Genomic DNA, 6290 nt, shown 5'->3' on the forward strand with positions numbered 1-6290 from the left:
TGCTCAGTGTCAGCCTGCCATACAAAGTGCTGTGCTGTTGTGCATCACCTCTATTTCACAACAGTCACCATGTCTGCACCATTCGTGCAGTGTTTCCAAAGTTGCAGCTATGGTTATGCTTTCCTCCTGTGAATGTAATTGTTGTACATTACAGTTGGTTGCTCGGCATTCATAGATTAGTTTACAGTATCATAATATTTCAACATGTTGCCAGCCTGTAGACTGCATATCTCTAATGTTGTTGTATGCATTTGTACAAGTATATGTTGCATACATATTGTATATGTATGTGTTGTATATGTTTGTATATCTCTGATGTTGTATGTGTTCAAGTCATTTCTGACTTATGGTGACCCTAACGTGAACCTATCATGAAGTTTTCTTGGCAAGTTTTTTCCATTGCCTTCATCTGAGGCTGAGAGAGTGTTACTTGCCCAAGATGAGTCAGTGGGTTTTCATGGCCAAGTCTCCCAGGGATCTTAGTCCAAATTCATATATATATATATATATATATATATATATATATGAGAAGAATGATGCAAGAACATATAAACCTGACGCTCATCTCCCAATGTTACATCTTGTTGTTATGTGCCTATAAGTCACGTCTGAAGTATAATGACCCTATCCTAGGATTTTCTTCCCAAGAGAGGGTTTGCTATTGCCTTTCTGAGGATGAGAGAATGTGACTTGCCCAAACTCTCCCAGTGGAGTCGCCAATGCCAAACAGGTAATCAAATACTCCTCTGCCAGAGTTCAAGTCCAATACACAAACCACTATACCATGATGGCACTCCAGAAATACATACATAAATAATTATAATAAAACTTTTTAAATAATTGAAACTTTTCTTTAAGAACACTTCTGAAACCAGACAAAGAAGAAGATCTTCAATCAAAAAACATTCAGAACACCCCTCTCCCAGATTTTAGGATTTACCCAAACAAAACCTGCTACTGTCCTAAAATTCTCTACCTCCCCATTAGCCTCAATGTAGACATCAAAAATCCTAACTAGAAACTGGCTGCCTTCCAAGTAATTTCAAAGACTTGCGTATGCTCTCAAAACAAAATGCTTCAAGATAATATATAGTGGAACATGTGCTGTAAGATAGAAATGGAAATCATAACAGGTTTTCATTATGGGATCATCAATAAAAGATGATGGCATTTATTGTGTTCCCACATTGGTGAAGGAAGTTCTAACTGTAAAAAAATTTGAACATTGATAACAAACAGTGTTCACATTTGTGCTATTCTTTTATTACGCAGATACCATATTAATTGATTAGGGATTCATTGTTTACTTTAATTATTTCTCACAGTAAGCAACAAACAATTTTAGCAATTTTCTTCCTGCTGTGAAAAAGCTTTTAAAAAACAGAACATTTTTGGTGACTATTCACAGTTCAGGACTTATTCTGGATTGATGTGGGGAGATTGTACACAAAACAGCATTTTCTACACATAAAATAATATTCATCTATGAATCCACATATGAATTTTGCACAATATTTCCACACAAAAATATTTTCTGCATAGAAAATCTTGTTTCTTTTACAGAAAAAATGCTATCTTCTATGCAAATAAACAAATGTTTTTTGTGTTTTTTTGTAAATTATTTTCAGAAAAGTCCCAAATGGCAAAGAATCTCATTAGTCTGGATTTCTTCTCCTCTGTGTTTCTTAATATCTGAGAAACAGATTTTTCTACCATTTTTTGAATATTTTCGATTCTTCTTTCCCTTTCTGTAGTTGACATTGGAGATGCTGGCAAAATCTATGGAATCTACTAGTACCAGATTTTCTAAGAAGTAAATGCTACCTTGGGTCCCATATAAACTAATTCAAAAAATTAATTTAATTCAAAACATTAAACCTAGATTTTACCGTTTTATAAGGGACAGCATTTCACTGTATCATTGTATTTAATAAGACTTGAGCATCCATGAATTTTTGTATCCATGGGGAGTCCTGGAACAAAACTGCAGCGGAAACCAAGAACTCACCGTAATTAAATAAACAAATCAAAATAAACATTGTGTTTCTTTTTATGACATCTTTATTCCAGCCTATAGTCATATAAATGCAATTTTCTATCTATCTATTCATGTCTGTTGAATAGAATTAGGTTGTAGTTCCTCTCAGCATTATCTTCTTCCAAGTAATGAATTAGCAGCTAATAAATGGAGTTCAAAGATGGCACACTGCACAGCGCTTGTATAGTCAGAAGCAAATTTTGCAATGTTCAGTGGAGGTTGTGTGTACCTTCAAGTTGCCTGTCAAAGTTCAGTGACTCCATGAAATTTTGTTTGGGTTTTCTTAGACAAGGAATACTCAGAGGTGGTTTTGCCGGTTCCTTCCTCTGAAATATAGCCAACAGCACCTGATATTCATTGGTGGTCTCCCATCCAAGGACTAAAAGTGTTCACCCTGCTTAGCTTCCAAGGTCAGATGGAATCTTGTTCCTTTGGGGTATTTAGACCCGGTAGAGCTTACTTCTGGATAAATATGACTAGGACTGGAGCTACTATCACAAACAGGGTGTAAACACAGATGTATAATGATATAGCAAAACCACATTTCTAATTTGTGTTACTTCTTCCTCAGAACACTGACTACAAACAGTGCAATGTTGTTGGATTTTTTCTTCTTCAGTAGAATAGATATGACTCTCACAAGGAGTTCTTTGTGCTGAATGTCTCTTTGATCTTTGTATTCCACATAGTGCAGGTCTGAACATTGAACTGTAACATAAAACATATTTCTGAAGGAAACCTAACTTTCTGCAAAACTGTGCCAGAATTCCTATCACTGTGGGTTGTGATCTTGTATCATAAATTAAAGGCAGGGCTGGACCTTGTCAAGTTCTGGGTAGAACTCCAAGGAAAATACAGATGCTGCACAAATTAAGCAAAAAGACCACCTACTGAGCTAGTGCTGATTTCTTACTTTGAGTTAAGATGCACAATCTCAGGGCAATTGCCACTCTTATTTGGGTTTCAAAATCAGCACCCAGTTCACAATTGTCCTCTGAGAATCACTGGTTCTTTTGACAAAAATACAGAAACCAAAATATTTTGACAAAATTTCCATTTAAAATCCTATATATGTCTGCACGTGTTGTGTGCCTTCAAGCTGTTTCTGACTTATGTTGACCCTAAGGCAACCCTACTATAGGAGTTTTTGTGGAAGGATTTTATTCAGAGGGAGGTTTACATTGCCATCTTCTTAGGCTGAGAGAGTGTGACTTGACCACAGTCAGCCAGTGGATTTACATGGTTGAGCAGGGATTAGAAACCTGGTCTCGCAGAGGCCTAGTCTGGCACTCAAACTCTCTACTACACTGACGCTCTGTTTGTATACGTGTTTAGACATACATGTTTATACATGTCTACACAGAAGTAAACCTTTCTCAATTCAACGGGTTTTCATCCAGAAAAGTGTGTATATAGTGTATATAAGGCAGTTATTTCCCAGCTACTAGCCATAATTTATTGGAGAACTGATCACCTATTGTGTTTTTAGCTGCTCATGTCTGAATTAATCTCAGAAAATGGTTCAGACATTATATATACACACACACACACACACACACACACACACACTATCACTCATAAATCCATGACCAGATAGTGATTGGAGAATGATACATCTTATTCATTTAAGAGATGTGTGTCACCCACTTTGAATCAGGATCCCCAAAATGATCCACATGTTCATAAAATGTAGCTGTACTTTTAAACAGCAAACAAATAGCACATTGCCATAAACAAATTTAAACCACAGATGCAGATATATGAGAAAATAATAATAATAATAATACAGTAATAATAATAATTTTTATTTATATTTCCCCGCCTCTCCCTGTGGATCAAGGCTGGGTTACAAACCATAAAAACATACAAATACAATCAATAAAATCCGATACAGTACATTATCTCAGCAATAATAATATCAAATAAAAACTAATTTATCATAGTACAACAGTTTTATAATAATAGAATTGCACAGAATCATTGTTAAGGATTAAAGGATGGATCCTTAACAGGGTTGGATGGATAGGCCCGTTGGAAGAGCTCTGTCTTGATTGCCTTCTTAAAAGCATCCAAGGTGGTAATAAGATGGATCTCTTCCGGCAGGCCATCCACAATTTAGGGGCAGCGGCAGTAAAAATTCTTTCGAAAGTCATAGTCAGTCTAGTCATTTGTATTTCTAATAGATTCTTGTCAGATGTTCTGAGAGTGCAGGGCAAAGAAGGCAAGAGACAGAAAAGAGGTTGCCAATTAGAATATTAGAATATTAACATTTGAAATTCAAAAATTAAAAACAACAACAAAAAACAAAGATCAGAAGACAAGACTGGTAACCAGTTACTGAGTTACGGAGACATAAGTCCAACTTAAATCTTTTTTTGGGGGGGAGGGGAGCTTTATGGAGGTCAGATTTTTCTACCAAAAGTGGAATCATCAAACTCTCTTCCCAACTCACCTATTGAGCTGCTGCAATCCTCCCCCGACAAAGCCATTTACTGGCCCATGTAGATCATTATCCAGCTATGTTCTTAAGCTGAATATATAGCAGTGACATTATCTGCTGGAACCTCTGGAGGACCCTCCCAAGGGGTCCTAGAGCATGCCTCTCACTGTGCATCCAGCAAATGGAACATAAATGAATGATGCTCCACCACCTGCCCTTCACCAGCCAGTAGATGGCTATGATGGGGTGGGGGTGCTGTAGCAGCTAAAATGTTTGTTTGGGAGGACCATGTGGAGAGTATGCTGCAGTTCTCACTGTATTGAACTTTATGATACATCTGATGGCTGGATCTTGATCCAAATATAAGGGTTGCTTGAACTCATGACTAAAACATTCCTGAGAGTTGAGTGGAGGTTTTTTATTGTTGTTAAATGACCCCAAGTTGACCTTGATTCATCATGGCAGCTCTGTGGATGAGACATTTCCAAGAATTCCTATCCTCCACTGCCCTGGTTAGGTCCTGTAGATTCAGACCTCCTTGAGTGAATTCATCCATCTACTATGTGGTCTTCATCCTTTTCTACTGCCCTCTACCATTCCTAGCATTACTCTCTTTTGTAATGAGTCATTCCTTCTCATGATGTGGCCAAAGTACAACAGCTTCAATTTGATCATCTTGGCCTCTGAAAGTTCAGGCTTGATCTGCTCAAGGACCCATTTGTTTATTTTTTTGGTTGTCCACGGTGTCCTCAGCACTCTTCTCCAGCACCACATCTCAAACGACGTGATTTTCTTCCTTTCCATTTCTTCACTGTCCAGCTCTCATATCTGTTCATGGTAATGGCCAATACAACAGGTGGGACAATTCTAACTTTAGTGCTCAGTTGTATATTTTTACTCTACAGAATCTTGTTTAGTTCTTTCATAGCTGCCCTTCTCGTTCCTAGTCATCTTCTGATTTCTTGGCTGCAGTCAGCAGTCTGTTCAGTGTTTGTTCCAAGATATGGGAATTCTTTAACTATTTCAATTAACATTCACACACAGACACACACACACACACAGAGTCCTGATTTAGACCTCTCTCCCTAAAACATCCAGTTTCTGTGGTTGTAGTGAATGTGGTTGTGGTGGCTGTTTTTCTTTTGAGAAAAAGATACATTTAGTGAAATAGTAAAGTGAAACAGCAACAGTGAAATGTTGAGTAACCATATATATAAAAATGAGTGTTTTAGCTTAACTGTCTAATTTTATACCCATAGAAAATTTCATTACATGGGAACATTTGGATATACACAAACCCACCTACATTTTGATGTGGTCCAATCCTAGGAGTGTTGCATATTGACTTTTTTCTGAATTTGAATATTTAGTCCAAGACAGCAAAAGCAGAAATTCCAAATGACTTATGCCATGCCCCAAACATGGAGGTCAGCCATGGTCAACATGAAGCAAGAAACTAGGCTCCCCTGGGTAGAGCTCACTAATCACAGCTCATGGAATGCTTGGGAGGAGGCTATGTGGCACACCTACTAAATACCATTGGCTTGTCTGTAAAGGATTGGATAGGGCCAGTTAAAAACAGGGACAGAACCAGTTAGGAATAGGGGAATGTAGGAGATCTGAAGAGGGCTTTGGGGAGCTGAGAGTATTGAAAAAGCTGAAGAATAGCAATAGCAGTAGCAGTAGCAGTAGCAATAGCAAGTATATTTCTATACCGCTTGTCAGTGAACTAGCACCCCCTGAGCAGTTTACAATGTGTAAGCCAATTGCCCCCAACAAGTTGGGTACTCATTTTACCAACCTACGAAAGGA

Source organism: Sceloporus occidentalis, unplaced genomic scaffold (genome assembly GCF_023333645.1).
Source record: "Sceloporus occidentalis isolate IW3139 unplaced genomic scaffold, rSceOcc1.0.p SCAF_7, whole genome shotgun sequence".
NCBI lineage: Eukaryota > Metazoa > Chordata > Lepidosauria > Squamata > Phrynosomatidae > Sceloporus > Sceloporus occidentalis.